Source organism: Ustilaginoidea virens, chromosome 7, assembly GCF_000687475.1.
Source record: "Ustilaginoidea virens chromosome 7, complete sequence".
NCBI lineage: Eukaryota > Fungi > Ascomycota > Sordariomycetes > Hypocreales > Clavicipitaceae > Ustilaginoidea > Ustilaginoidea virens.
In genome coordinates this window covers 160,442-177,480 of record NC_057322.1, presented here as the reverse complement: position 1 = coordinate 177,480, position 17,039 = coordinate 160,442, and positions in this window count along the sequence as shown.

The following is a 17,039-nucleotide window of genomic DNA, read 5'->3' as shown; positions in this document are numbered from 1 at the left end:
AGCTAATCAGAGGGGGTGTTAAAATCCTATAGTAGCCTACTAGGCTGCTGGCTTTCCTACCGCTTTTTGACTTACGGTGGTCTTACCAACCCAGGCCCTTGCCTTTTACCTTAAGGATTTTCAGTGGATTATTTACTGTATATCAAGCAAGATAGGCCTTAAGGTAGGCCTTGTTAAAAAGGTGTGGCATTACTAAATTAGCGTGGTGGGTCTACTAGCGTGGTGGCTAGTCCACTAGTGTGGTAGGTAGTCACTAGCGTGGTGGCTAGTCCACTAGTATAGTGGGTAGTCACTAGCGTGGTGGCTAGTTACTAGTGCGGTGACTAGTTACTAGTGCAGTAGTTAGGGTGGTTGAAAAGGCCCGATATAGTGGGTCTGCTGACGTATTATATACGTGGCAAAGCGAGCATTACAAGGAGCTTTCTTACTAGCTACCTTAGGTGCCTAGGCCCACCCCTTCTTCATATATATATAGGATAGCTTTCCCCCTTCTTTCTAGGTAGTAGAAGGGTAGCACAATCGAGTCTGTTAATGCACTATATGCCTCTTAACTTCTTACCTTCCCTGCGTTTTCTGGTTATCTTATATTTGCCTTGCCTTTATACTTGCCCTGCTTTATAGCACTTGTATAGTCTTAGGACTTGGTGAAAAATCTAGTATTATACTAAGATTAGTTCACAGGTCGCAGACAGTCTCGTGCCATCTAGCTAGCTAGTAAGGCTCTGCTTTTATAGTGACCTTGAGAATTGCAATATTTATTATATCTTATTATTATTATTATATAAAAGCGATAGTAGCTTAGGCTAATTTACCTCCCTCCTAGAGGTTAGCTAGGAAAAAAGCTGCCTACCCTTTTAGTATCTTTAAGCTTAATATTACCTCTAAAGCTAGTATAATAGTTAGCATATTAAACCTATTAAAGAGTCGGTTCAGGCTAAACCTTATTATTAATAATATCTAGTTATTTAAGATAAGTTAGCATATAGTAAGGTACTTAGGCTAATTGTATTAGTTAAAAGAGATTATAATATAAAGGATGGCCTAGACTTTTTAGTCTATTTATTTTATACTGCTATCGGTTTAGGGATAGTATATAGTCGAAAAAAATTATTCGGTCCCAACTGCCTTATAAAGTATTATTTAGAATTATCCTACCTAATCTAAGCCTCTATTACTAATAATCTTATTAGGGAATCTATAAAAGCGCTATTAGTATTATTAAAATCGCTCTATATACTCTTTAGCTATTATAGAATATATTACTTTTAGCTAGATATACTTTGATAAGCGGTTAATAATTACTATAAGGAAGTATAGGTTAGAAGAATTATAGGCGGGGAGGTCTATTATAAAGTCTACTAATATTTACGATTAAAAATAGTCTGGGATCGGTAAAGGCTATAGTAGACCCTATTATAATTAGCGGCTCTTATATACCCTATATTATTAATAGTTCTAAATAAACCTTATTACTTTAGATAATATATTATCGAAATAATAATCTTATTATAGCAATTAGAAGGTAGTATTCTTCCCTAGGTAACCTACTATAGGCGAATTATAGCACTATTAAATTACCGTTATAGTTAGGGGCTTAAACGATAGGAGTTATACTTACCCCTAGTAAAGTAGTATACCATATGCATTTAGGGTATAATCTATAATTTATTCCTATATTGCTACCTCTATAGGGAATTATTACTCTCTATTCGCTATTACTATCTATTATGCCTAGTATATATTATCTTTAGATATTATTTAGTCCTAAAGAGCCTAAAGGTAAATATTAGCAAAGATATATAGGCTATAAGGTAGGGTGACCTTTAGGTCTAAAGTCAGGATCTTAATACCTTCTATCTTATCTATATTAAGTACTAAAATAAATAGTAGTTTTAGGATCTATTTAATTTATAATTCTACCCTATCTGCTTTTTATTCCTATTAAGAAAGAGTATTAGGGCATTAAGCTTATAACCTTAGCCTATACTAAAGATAGAAATTAAAGAGTATTAAAATCTTAGCCTATTAGGCTTATCGCTTAGATATTTCTTATAATTAGGCAAAATACTTTAGGTTCTTATAGTTAATAAGGATAATAAAGGGGGAGGCTATTAAATAGAGTTCTACTAACTATACTTTAAGGTAGGAGATAATAGTAAGGAATTTCTTATTATATATAGTATAATTCTATTCCGCATCCGATAAGCAGGCAGAATAATATATAATAAGGTAAAGTATATTATCCTCCCTAACTTATAATAGATAGCCGCTAAAGGCTATATTAGAACTATCTGCCTTAAAGACTATCTCTTTATTAGGGTCCTATTAGGCGAAAACCAGAGATAATATAAAGCACTATTTAAGCGCTTAAAATACCGCCTTTTCTTTATTTAACTATTAGAATAAAACCCCTTTCTTTATTAACTTAATTAAAGGGTCAATAAAGCAGGAGAAATCTAAAATAAAGTCGTAATAGAAATTAATAAAACTAAAGAAACTATAAATGCCTTTTAATTTCGTAAGTGCTTTTTAATTCTAAATAGCTTTAATCTTTTTAAGGTCTAAATAGATTTCCTTTCTAGCCGTTATAATATATCTTAGGTATTAGACCTCCTTTACTATAAAATCGCACTTATTAAGGTCTAAATTTAAGCCGGCCTTTTATAATTATCGAAAGACTTCTTTAATACGCCCTATATAGTCTACCTTTAATCTCCTAATATAGATTAGGATATTATTAAAGTAAGTAGTTATAAAGTCTCCTAGTATATTCCCTAAGGCCTTATTAATATATCTTTAAAAGATCGTAGGGGCCCTAATTAGGCTAAATAGCATAATAAGCCATTTAAATAGTCCGAATTATATATAAAATATAGTTAAGTATTTATCGCCCTCTGCAATATATATCTTATAGAATGCTATATATATATTAACTTTAGTAAACTATTTCGCTTAGGATAGGGATCATAAGGTCTTTTTAGTTAAAGGGAGGGGGTATTAGTCTTAGACTATAACCTTATTAAGGGCCTAATAGTCGATATAAAAATATTACCTATTATTCCTCTTTCTAGCGAGTAGGATTAATACTATTATTAATAAAGAGCTTATATAGATCTATCCTTTATCTATAAGGTTAATTACTTATCTCCGAACCTTAAATAACTAGTCTTATAGTATATTATATAATAGGCCCTAAGGTAAATCTAGCTAGCTTTTATCTATAGTCTTTTTAAGCCGGATATAGTAATCTAATATACCCTAATATAAAGGGAGACTAGAAGCCTTCTCTTTATTAAAAAGGTCGGCGAATTCCTATAACTCTATCAGGAGCACTTATAGCTTCTATAATTATAGGGCAGAGTCTTAATAAGGTAGAAATATAATATAGAAGATATATATTATCTCCTATAAGATTATTATAATAAAAGAGGTCAATTAATCCCTAGAGTATTTCGCCTGCTTTAGTATATTATAAAAGACTAAGCTAAAGATATTTACTATAGTTAAACCCTATTTTCTTCTTATCAATTTTTTAATAATAAAATTGCCTACCGATCCGATCTTTAATTAGTACCGTTTTACCTATAGTATAATATTATAATACTCTATCTAAAGCATCCTAAGCATAATATCGCAGGTAAGACTTAGGATAATATAAAGTATAACTATAGATAGCTATCTATTAACATCAATTATAATATAGACGATATAGGTAATAAAGAAATATATTACTTTATATTCTCCTAAACGGCTCTAAATATTTACTACTATTCCGATTTCCCTATATTATAGTAAGTAAATAGGTTAAAGACCTAACCGTTATACTATCTTTTCCCTTATAGCGCTATAATAGTTATATCTTAAGTCGATTAAGGTATTAATAAAGGTATAGGATTTATATAAAATTAGTACTAAAAAGGGGTATCTATCTATTTATTCTGCGATTTTATTTAATTCCTTTTATAATTAAGTCGGGATCTAAATATATATTTTAAGCCCTCTAGCGAGATTAGACTTAAAGGCTACTTTTTTCCTTAATCTTTATCGCTACTTTCGACCTTTATAATTTATAAGTCTAGCGAGGCTACTTTAACTATATCTAGCCGGATTACTAGCAATAAGTAGTATATATTCCTTTAATACTTAAAAGAGCTATATTAAAGATAAAGACCTTTCTTTTTATATTCTTTATATTATTCTATAGAGACCTATATCGCTTTAAGTAGATTACCCTTCGAGTTTAGCTTATTAACGCCTAATATTTATATATTGCCTTTAGAATCCTAGGCATAGGTTGGTCGGGAATAGGCCGAGCCCAATTAGTAGTTAATAGTTAGGCTAATCTTAATATCGATAGCAATTTATCGGTAGTAGTCTACTATCGATTAATAATTATAATAAAAGACCCTAAGGCCGATAATTTTATTAGCTATACGAGTATTAAGTGCCGATTAGAGATATTTTAGCTTAACTTCCTTAGGCTAACCGAGACTATTAGTAAGTATAAGTTTTTCCTTAAATCGCATAAAAAAGGCGGCAAAAGGTTCCTTAGGGCCCTAGTATAAGGAGTACTTAAGCTTAATAATAGCGCGATCCTATTAGTGCGGGTCTTTAAAGAGATATTAGAGGTATTTAAAGAACTTTATTATATTATAATTGCAAGCCGTACTATTCTTAAAGAAGGCTGCGATTTATAATTAGACTATAGACGAAAGGTTCTAAAAGATAAATATCTATTAGGTCTTCTTATCTTTAATAAAGTCCCTATCGACCTTAAGCTTATATTATATAAAGGTCCGCTAGGCTGTAAATATAGTCTTTTTGCTATTAAAGGGGTCCCCTATTGGGATCGGCTTACGCTTTAGCTAGGTATCCTAAGCAATAGGGAGGGGGGCATTCTATTATGCAACTAGGGCTAGTTAAGTAGCAGCCTAGGAGCTATTTAACTAGTTCGCGAAAAGGGTCTATAGTAAGGCGGCTATAATAGCGAGGTATTACGCGTTAGTATGTATTTGCGCCTCTATCTTTTATAACCCTATTATAAGCTGCTCCACTCGGGCATATATATTACGTCGGGGGTATTATAACTTTAGGTTCTCTCTACTTAATTCTCCGGGTATATTTATCTCGATATCTTATATAGCCTGCATCATTAGCTCTATAATATAAGGTTATAATAGTAAGGCTAAGAGAGTCTATTTAAATGTAAAGGACTGGCCCTAGGGCTACTGCGAATAGGCGTCGAATGAATATATTAAATAGACTAAAGAGGAAAGAGAGAGGATTTAAATAAGGGCCTCTCGATGGTCTATTTAACCCTATATTGGTACGGGTCGGGGTCTTGACGTAGTCTTATGACCCCGTGCCGCTGACTTATATGACCCTACCTAGGCTAGGCACGGGCGCAGCCCGAGTCCTAGCCATATTGTGGCGCGGGCGTAGCCCGAGCCCGTGATAAAGGATAAGGAATAGTTGCTAATATTAGCTAAATAGAGAGAGGACCTAAACACCTTTATTAGTAATATAGAGAAAACCACTATTATAAATAACTTCGAGCTTATTGCATTAGGGAATCTAATTAAGAACCCCTTTACTGATAAAGCTACCGTTAAATAGGGTACAGATAAGGCTATTAGTTAGAGCATTATACTAATTAATATAATTGAGGCTGTTGATACTATTAATGATGCCTCTTAACCTATTATTATTAACTTAAAGGTTAGAGACTACCCTAAAGAGTCGATCGCTTAAATATTACTTCTATCCCTACTATTTTCCCCTAAGTTAAACGATTAGACCGAGCTAATACCTCCCCTTAATAATATATTTTATATTAAGATAGAGAAGAAGGCTTATAAGGTCTTTATGGCAGCTATTATAAAGCTATTAGCGATAATAGAGACCCCTTATATTACGAATATGCCTAAGGAGCCGGCAATATAGAGGGAACTTTAAAAGCACCCTAAGTGCAAGGAATTTATTACGGCCGCTAAAGAAGAATATAGTAAGGTCACTAATAGGGAGATTAGGTGTATTATTCGTCGGAATAATTTATCTATAGACCCTATAATTAAGCCATTAGACCTAAAGTAGGTATTCGCCTATAAATAGGACAAAAATGGCTTCCTTACTAGTTATAAGGCCCGATTATATATTCGTAGTAATTAATAACCTTTCGACCTTCGTAATATCTAGGCTACTACGCTTGCGGCACGCACTTTTTGCCTCTTAATAGCCCTAATATATTACTTTAACCTAGATACATATTAATACAACTTCGTTATAGCCTTTCTAAATGCGCTACTTGACGAGACTGTTTATTGTAAACAGCCTAATGGATTTCACAATAGTTACTTATATATTAAGCTATTGCGTGCCCTCTATAGGCTTCGAAGGTCGATATTACTATAATTTAAGGAGTTATTACGATTCCTAATGGAAAGGGGCTTTATATAGGTCTATAAAGACCCCTATATCTTCGTTAATAATGCCTTTATTGTATTCTTCTATATAGATAACCTAGTCGTCCTATACTATAAGTCATAGGTAGAGGCATTTAAGTTATTTTATGCTGCGTTAATAGGCGCTTTTTATAACGGACTGGCCCTAGGGCGACTGCAAATAAGCGTTAATCGGATATATTAATAAAACTAAGGAGGAAGGGAAAAGAGCCCGAATCGGGTCTCTTCTGCAGTCTATATATCCATATATAGCGCGGGCTAAAGCCCTAACGTTACCCTATAGGCCCGCGCGTCTATCTTATATCATCCGTCCTAGACTAGGCACGGGCGCAGCCCGAGCCTCAATTAATCTATAATACGGGCATAGCCTAAGTCCGTAATATACCCCCCTTTTCCAGGAAAAATTTTATCTATTTCCATATTAGGGTTACAATAGGGTTTAACCGGGCCTATTATATATCTAAATATCCCCCTATTTATCCTTAAATGCTCCCCGCGCTATAGTATCCTTAAAGTTCTTAAGGGGCTCTTAAGACGGCAAATCGTATCCCTTCTATTTTACTAAAATATTATGCTTTCTGCCCTAATCCCAAGCGTTTTTTACGGCTAATATCTCCTTAACCTTAAATTCCTTATGTAGGGTATTAGAGTCCTCTAGCAGAATTAATAGGGGATTAGGCCTAATATCTATAAGGACTTAGCTCAATAGTAGGTCGATAGCGGCATATTTTATAAGATTAATATAAAAGACCGGGTAAATACCATTAGGGATATCGAATTAGATATTAAGTGGGGATAGAACGGCTATAATAATATATTTTGTAGATACCTAATCGAGCTTCTTATAGGGCCGGTTAATTTTAATATTCCGTAGGCTTAGCTAAACTCGGTCCCTAACTTAGTAGCGCTCTACTAGGCGTTAGGAACGATTTATTGCATCCTACCACTACTATTAAGTAAAGGCAATTGCGGCTTAGGCAAGTTCGCCCCCCTCCCGTATTATAGCTAAAAAGCATATTGCTTGCCCTTTAGGGGTCGTTAAACTTAGTATAATATTAGGGGGAGGTATTATAATAGGAGAATTAAAGCTATTTAGGAGATAGTTCGGACTATATCTAGTAACTAAAGAAGTATAGTTATTTAGAGTATATTAATAAATCGTAAGATATTAGGGCTAATCGTATTAGTCGAATGCTACCTTAATATATAAGATAGCCTAGACCTTCTAATTTATATACTCTATACTACTATCGGTCTATATATAATATATAATCAAAAGGAGTTATTTAGTCCTAATAGCCTTATATATTATAGTCTAGAATTAGCCTATTTAGTCTAAGCCTCTATCGCTAATAATCTAGGCGGGGAACCTATAGTGCCGCTACTAATAATCGAGAAACCGTTCTATATAATCTTCTACTCGTATTAAGTTGTTGCAAAATAGTGATTCAGAATACTGTTGGAAATGTACTGGATACCGACAGTGGCGTACAAGGCATTGCAGAATAAAACAAAGAGCTGGTTAAAGATTTAAAGTGCATAAGAGGTTGACTAGAGCAAAGATATTAGGGAAATCTGATTCTAATTGTTGGTAACTATTCTAGCTAGAAAGAGGGAATTTTGGGCATATTTCTACCATCTTGAAAAAGTGGTTGAAAATAATGAAAAACCGCAAAAATAGCGAAAAACCCGACGAAAAGTCGGTCTGCCTAACTATGCCTAGTCTGTGCCCAATATCCTACCCAGTGCATACCCAACCAAGCCTAGTGGCTTATAGCGGTGTGCCGGATGCCCTATAACAGCCTGCTATATGGGCCGGAAGCCCTATATCGGTCTGCCGTAAATGACCGGTGTGGCGGGTGACTGTATGTAGAAGGCCGAAAGTGCTGGTATTAGTAAGGTTTGCCCATTTGGTAATCCCGTAGAAATGCGCCGTCTGTTGTGGGCCCTGTGGCCCGCTGTGACCGGCCGCTGTGGCCGGATGTGGGTCGCTGTACTGGTGCCGTGACCGGCGCTGTGGCCCACTATAATCGGCGTTGTGGGGCGCTGTGCCCCACTATAGCGCCTGGTATAGCTACCGTAATATCTTAACGTAGAGACGTCGTATGGTGGCGAGACCAGTACTAAAATACAGCTAAAAAGGCGCTGATTTCAACACCCCCTCTGATTAGCAATATGGCTAATCCTAGCGTTAGAATAAAAGAAAGAAACCCTGTAAAAAATTAGAAAAAAAGATGATGATGCTATAGGGATTGTAGCCCTAATAGCTGCCGAAATATGGGGAATTTCGGGCTTGGAAGTGGTTTGGTAAGTCTATCTGTAGGCATATCTATCGTAGGTAAATAAGATATTTTTACTAGGCCACTATAGGCCTTCTTACGTATATACCGGAATTTAAGCAAGGTATGCTTAGTGCAGGCATACTGATTTGGGTTATTTGCGTTAGAAATAGACCCTTGGTTATCGCAGTATAGTGGTATCGGGCGTTGAATATCGACCTGGATTTCTTTAAATAAATTAGATATCCACTCCACTTCGCGAATCGCTTTAAGCATTGTATTAGACTCGGCTTTAAGCATTGATAAAACTATAGTCGAAGACCGTTTTAACCTCTAGCTAATAGGCCCACTATTTAAGGTAGTAAGATAACCACTAGTAGACTTCGAAGTCAGCCGGTATCTAGCAAAATCGCTATTAGAAAATGCAGCTAATACTATGGTAGCTTTAGCGGCTCGGTAATAAATGGCTGTATTTGCCGTACCAGCTAAGTAGCGGAAAGTGCCCTTAGCAGCATTAAGCTGTATAGTGGAAGCCTGTTGCATATATCGTGATAGGTATTGCGTTGGAAAGGCAAGGTTAGGTCTTAATATCATTATTAACTACATCGATGTCCTTACCAGCTGCTAGAATAAGTGTTAATTATTAGCATCTAGCGGCATATTACTAGCCTTAGACTCAGCAAGTATACCGGGCTATAGTGGGATTAGATGCGGTCGTGTATTTTTTAGGTTGAATTTCTTAAGGACTTCCGCAATAAATTGCAATTAGTGTAGCTATAATAGGCCCTTTTCTCTATCCCTAATAATCTACACTCTTAGAAAGAAGGAGGCAGGTCCCCGGTTTTCTATAGCATATACCTTATAGAACTTAGCCTTAAGCTGGTCAATATAGCTAAGGTCTGGACCGATAATTAAACAGTCATCTATATAGGTCATAATAAAGGTATGCGTTCCTTTATTATAGAAGACGGCAGTATTAGAAAGTAATGGCGTAAAACCCTCTTGTACTAGAAGGTCTTTTAACCGTAACTGCCACTCGCGAGGGCCTTATTTTAGCCTATATAAGGCTTTCTTCAATAGTATAACCTGTAATACAGAGGGGTTATATCCAACCTTAGTAAGCAAGGCTAGAAGTCGTTGACGCTATAGGTCAGACTATAAGGCTGGATTAGGTAAGAGTAGGCTTTCTGCAAATTCTAGAAAACCAGCTGGAATCTCTATATAAATCGTCTCCAGCAGTTTACTATTTAGAAAGGCACTAATAAAGTCGATTTGCTCTATTTCCTAGTTATTTGCAGTAGTAAGAGCAAGGATAATCCTTTATGTTGGTAGGATCGAAGTAGAGGCATAGGTCTCTATAAAGTCTTGCCTAGATACCTGTATAAAGCCTTTAATAACTAATCGTGCCTTATATTTAACCGGGTTATTATTCGCATCTTTCTTTATACGAAAAACAGGCCGGTTGCGCAATATCTTCCTACTAGTAGGAATACTAGCCTTTAGTATAAATTGGAAGACATTTAAGTCGATTAATTGCTCGAATTCCGAAAATAAGGCCTTAACCTAGCTATCCTTATGTGGGTTATGTAAGACTTCCTTCCAGCTATTAGGCACACCTTCTGGGGCCCGTTTTGCAGCCTTTATCTTGCAGCAGATATCGTGCATTTATTGGTAAAAGGCATAGGAAGGGTGGAAATCCTGTGTGGAAGCCTCTGGGGGGCTGCCTGGGTATCCGAAAATTCTATTGTTTTTCGGCTGGGTGGGTGGGAAAGCACCCTATTGGTTAGTCTATGGGTCAGACTGTTGGTCAGACTGTTGGTCAGTCTGTGGGTTAGGCTGTTGGTCAGCCTGTAGGTCCAAAAGTGACCTATAGTATCTATAACCTAGGATACCTTGCACGTCTCGTATCTGTGGCTGCATTCTTCCTCGAATTCTACCCCTAGTAGCCTTAACCTAGTATGGCTGAATAGGCGGCATATTTTCTAGTGCTTGAAACATTTTTACCTATGGTCTCTCATTTGAGGCGATATCTGGACTCTCGAATTTCAGATATTCTAGTGTAGGCAGCGTTTTACTATGGCGAAATGCTGTATTTACTAGGAAGCCGGGCGAAAAGGCAGAATCTATTGTATTGGAAAGTCGCAGAAAATCAGTGTGTATGGGGCTTTAAGATTCGGACCATTGAAAATTTGTTGTGTGGGGCAAGTCAGAATTTTCACTTATGTGGGTTATGCCTACTTTTATGATAGATTTAGAAAATCTCTAAGATTGAGATTCCTAGTGATGAGAACTTTCTGCATTTCTTAGCATTTACAGCCTTTTTGTATGGGAAAAGGCTGTATTTTCCTTAGCCGGTGAAATAGGACCGTCTTGCCTAAGCTGAAAAGCTGAGTTAGGCTGAAGCGATTTGGAATCGAAAAACGGCGAATTGCTAGGAAATATTGCAGAGTGCTGTAGTAGGCCTATTGGTTGTAGTGGGCCCACTGGTTGTGGTAGGCCTATGGCCTGTTGTGGATCCGTATGCTGTATTAGGCCTATTGGTTGTGGTGGGCCCGTAGGCTGTATTGGATCTATGGCCTGTGGTAGGCCTGTGCCTTCGACTAGGCCTATATCGTCGATCTTAGACGAAATAGGCATATTTAGGCGAGGCGACTTCTAAATAGGCTCTTCTAGAGCTATTTGGTCGTTGTTTATATTGGTGTCACATCAAGGGGTACCCAGTTGTACGTAGGGTTGCGCGCGTGGTATTAAGTACCGTGAGGTCACCGGTTAAAGGTATGATTACTTCTTTGATTATAACTGACTAACTAAGAGGAAAGAAAGGAAGCAAAAGAGTAATTACACGATGTGGCCTTTTTGTGCGTGCCGTAGTCACGTGCTTCGGCGCGGTCGGGTCGGACTGCCCGCGTGCCCTACCGGGCTTAGGGGCATAGGGGCAAAAGTGGCCATATCGTGCGTAACGGGTGTGCGCGGCACATTCGTCGCAATATGCCCAATTGGTGCCCAATTAGGCACCTTGCGATAGCGATTCCGATACTGGCAGCTTCTCTTTTTATAGAAGCAAACATCGGAATTGCTAGGATATAAGGCGCATATATAGAAAGAAAAGTGTGGCGCGGTCTCGGTAGGTTGTGCCGCCGATAATGCTATCGCGCCGCGCGGCCGGCATCATACCGTACAGCCGGTATGTTGAATATCGCAGCCAAAACAAAGGGGCAAAAAAAAGGGGGGGGGGGCAGTAAACATAGGGAAAACGGCCGCATTAAACACAACATTAAATATAGGAAAATCCACACACTTGCCACCCATCATATCACCAATACCTTCCAAACGCAGTCAGATATTGACCAGCCTCTTTACCCACCCTTCCATATGTATAACAGCCTAATTTCGGTCGATAAAGGTCTCAAGGGCTTTATTAGGCGTTCCCTTAGTTATTACGTCAGCGAGATTATTATTCCTATTAATCCAACGGATCTCATAAATCTCCTGGCGCTCGTATAACTATCGCAGGGCTATAATATCTATCATAAGCCTCTTTTCCTTAGTAGTACCCAGCTTAATAAGGCATTCGTACAGCGAAAACGAATCCGTATATATAACCGTAGGGATCTTCGGCAATCTTAGCTTGCTGGTAATCATGTTGAGGGTCGTGCCTATCGCGTATGCGATATCGACCCCTTGCACCATGCTATACAGCTCCAAAGCGAGTGCGCTGCGCGTTACCCGCTTACTCTTTATAGAGCTATAAGTAATAATATTACCGGTCAGCTGGAAGGCATTATTCGCAGTATCTGCCTCATTCCCTAGCATAATTACGTAACCAATCTGGGAGCTTAAATCTTTGTTATTGGCAAAGGATCCATCAACAAATACAAAGATCTTAGCTGTGGTAAGGGCCAAATTGATGTACCATAAGCCACGATCCTAGTTATCGCGCTGCCATTAAAGGCGCTTATTCAATCTCGTGATATCTATAGGGTCAGGCTGTTGGTATTATGCTGCAACAGATAGGTCAAAGAATGCCTTAGGCTGGCAGACCGTAGCCACATAAGCACCGCGAGCGCGTTACTCGATATAGTTACGCTATGCTATAGGCGCATTCTTATCGATAGTAGCGATCTTTTTGCTTTGGCCTTTCTAGCATAACGTTATTGTGCCGTCTGCGTTATTAAATGTGAGTATGCATCCGTTAAATACTAAGGGCATAGTTGGTAATAGCTTCGTCTTAGGCTTAGCGTTAAAGCCTGCCTTAGTAAGCTCTAATTCTTCCTATTGGAAGAAGGCGTCGTTACTTAGGCCAAGGGTATCGTTAGTCTGCATACCCACGATACCGAAGCATATAGTATCGCTAATACGGTCGGTAACGTCAGTGGATATCAGCAAATAGGGGTCATAGGTCGATATGGTTATGCCTAACTTCTCGCGATAATACCTAAAGTATATCGCCCACTAGTAGGTGCCTACCTCAGCTATTCCGTATAGTGGCTTCACCACTTCCATAATAGTATTATTAGGGTACTAGTGAGCTATTTGCTTAGGTAATTTAGCAATAATCGACCGATTGAGGGTAGTTAATAACTATACGTAAGCCTGTGTGATATTACGTATCCAGAGGAATAAGCCGTGAGAGCGTTATAGTGATAGGACTAATAATATAAGTAACTATTGACTAGCCCGTTGGATTGTGGGGGACTGAGTTAATATTAATTGCTTTTTATTATCATTATAACCTTATATGACGAGTCGTGATTTCTTATACAGTATATCTATGCCTTTACCCTTAATCTCTCGTACTATACGTGAGTTAAATAGACGCTAGGCTCTATATTTACCGATATTAAAGGTAATAAGTCAGAATATATCGCGGGCCTGTAACGCTTCTACCTTTATATAGTCAGACTATTCGAAGGGGTCTCCTAGGGTTATAATCTTTCCTTCCTGGCGTAATTAACTAATAAGCTGTAGATCGGCTTACTCTTTCGCGGTAAAAAAAGAGGCATCGATAATGGTACTAGAAGCGATAGTATTGACGAGAGCCTCTTTTTAGTCCTTATTGATCATAATATCAGATACCACCCTTACTGGTGATGGTAATACTGGCCGTAACGCCGGTACCCTGGCTAGGTTAGGGGTTGGTAATGATAATATCGCGGCTGCAGGTATCGTCGCGGCTAGAGGTGCGGCTGCAGCCGGTATCCTGACTTCTATCCTGCCGGGACGGGCCGGGCCTTCGGCATAGACGATATCTTTGGGATCGTCTATATCGGGGTTGTAGTTATAGGGTTTGACGACTATTGACCGGAACTTAATAGGGCTATATGGCATCTGCATGATATAGGTCTCACCTTCGAGGCTGATTAGCCGGTATGGCCTACCTTTTTCTCTCTATACCCGTATATCAGACTATAGGGGTAGTCGGTGGATAGGCCATATATTCGGGCCGTTCCGTTAGGCGAAGGCATCGCGAACCTATCGCTTAGCGAGGCATTTCCTAGCTTCGTTAGTAGCCTTTCGTAATATTAAGGCATGTTGTGATACTAATAGGCTAGGGGGTGAGTCATCTATAAGTCGGGGATATACTCTAAAGACCAGTAATATGGGTATGAGGCCGTTAGGCCCAGCAGAATCATTAACGGCTTTAATAGCTAGCTGTAGTTTTTATTCCCTTGTTAATAGGTCGCCTACTTCTTTACTAACGATGGTATAGGCTCTGCGTAATGGGGCGTAGTATCTCTCGACTTTACTAATGCTATAGTGGGCTTCGATGGGGATTTTATCCACATTAATAGAGAAAAGCCGGGTATTATAATGGAATTCAGCAGAGGCGAAGTTAGGTCCGGCATTATAAACTATCTAATCCGGCGGGCTAAAGTAAGTATCGATCTAGCATTCCTTGAGGGTATTCTAGACGTCTCGGGCCTTCTATCTTTATGGATCGAGGAACCTAACTGCCTGGAAGCTTATTGCAGTATCCACGATATGTAATACCGGCCGATTGTCAATATAAAGGATATCGACGATAATTTCATAGTTAAATTGGCTAATATCGTCATCCTTAAGGGTGAATTTAAACCGGTTAGGTGCCTTTGCGTTCATCTGGCATTAATAGCATATATAGGTGATACTCTCGATGATATTGCGGTTAATATCATTATAACCAGCCCGTTGAAGCAATTTAGAGAGCCTATTAATAAAGGGGTGCCCGAATCGACGATATAGCTGACGGATTTCCTATAACGATAGATAGAAGGCTACAGTATCTGTGGCATTAAGAGTCTACTATAGATATCCCTATTTCTTGATAATTGGAACCTTAATATCCCCTTTGATAAGCAAATTATTAATATTATCTAGCTTTACGCCCATCCTATCTATATCCGTAATAGAATAGAGAAAGGGGGTACTGCTATTAAGAACGTAGAAGGGGATATTGCCGAATATCGTCGGGACATTTAATATACTAGAAGATATGGCAGAACCTATTCCAAAATTAACGGTATACTGCTTATCCGTTGACTTAATCGTTAAAGATTTCATTAATCTTATTAGGGCTCTTGCTTGACCTATACCTGCTGTGGATAGGCCGGAGGCGCTGGTATCCAGTAGGATCCCGCGGAAGGTATAGTTACTATAGTATTCTTCTTCTAGAAAGGCAGAATTACGGTCTAGTAAGGGTATTCAGAATAGGTCAATCTATAGGAAGGCATATCGGCACGATTCATCCTATAAGGCTTATAATATCTCGATAGATGAAGAAGGTGGCGGTTCTATTTGTGTAGAGGCTAAGAAATACTGAGTGGCTGTAAATTATAGTGCGATAGTATCCTCTGTATCCCAATATGTAACCCCTGCCATCATAACTTCAATATCTTCAATAATATCATTAAAATCGGCATTTTTAAGGGCTTAATCGGCGGTCCCTTCGTATTCCTATAGGAAAACGCGGAATTTCTTGTTATTAGGGGCGGTCCGGTTAGAGCGGTTCTTCAGCTATTATGCCTTTAATTCTTATTGCTCTTTGGCAGTATAATTAGATGACTAACAACCTAATTTATTGCAAACGAAGTATCTTCTTTAACGGGGCCTAGCTAGAAGGGCGCGATTCTGCTATTGCCATTAAGGGGGTCCATATCATTAGGGGCATTAATACCGGTTGTGAGATTGACTATATCTACGATCTATAAATAATGCCATATTATCATCAATATTAGCATCTTCAATATCCTAATGTTGCTAAGGCTGCTGTTATTATTAAAGGAATTAATGCTATTGAGTTATATAGGTAGTCTTATAAATAGAAAGGGATCGCCATAGGTCAGCGGCAAGGCCTTCGAATATAGAGGTATAACAATATATAGCCTGGCTACACTTAGGGGTATCCCTGACAGCATTAAGTACTTATCGATAAAGCTCTATATTAGCTGTAAAGGGGGGAAAAAGACCACAATATAGTCATTAAAGTTCCTCTAGTAGGATATTAAGGCATTCAAGCTTTGACTTGTTAGGATATTTCGCGATAGTTAATTAAAGCATTATTCTATTCCAACGGTGCAAATAGAATTGCTTTATACTCTCATTCTCGAAATAGCTCTTAACTTTATGCACTATATTATCGAAAGTAAGGGTATTACAAATGCGTTCGATATTATCAAAGTAATATATCTTAGCATCGCCGATTAGTATGATTTGAAAGGCTCTTATAAGTGTATAATCGGGCAATCCTAGAAGGCGGCATTTGCTTTTGAAGGATACTACCTTTAGTATAAAGAAGTTATCCATTTTGCCGCTATATCTATCCTCTATACGATAGCTACGTAAGAGGTTAGATATCTTCTTCGAAATATCGTTAAACCCGGCCTCTATATAGGCTCTTCGGGTATGATCTTTTTGGTGGTATTCCGGAGGGTATTCTGGAACGGCTTATCGGTAGCCTTACGGTAGGCTAGCAGGATCTCTGGCTGGGTTATCCTATAACCCGGGTCGGTTTGGGTTTACCGGTCCTCCTATTAAGACGGTCCGTTTATCGGCCTAGGTAGGCCGATAGTGCCGGGAGGGGTCTGGTGCCGTGCCTATCTTTGGCATTATCGGGTGAGGCATTAGAGCCAATAGTTAAGGCATCCGGGCCTGTGGGTTATAGCTGCGATACCATGATTCGTGATATCTGGCATTAGGGGCAGCTGTTTTATCAATATTAGGGGCTTGCCCGGTGCCGCTAGTAGCGGTATATCGGGGAATATTGATATTGGTGGCTTGGAGGGTATCGCTAGCAACTTCGAGGGTATTGCCGTCGGCGCTC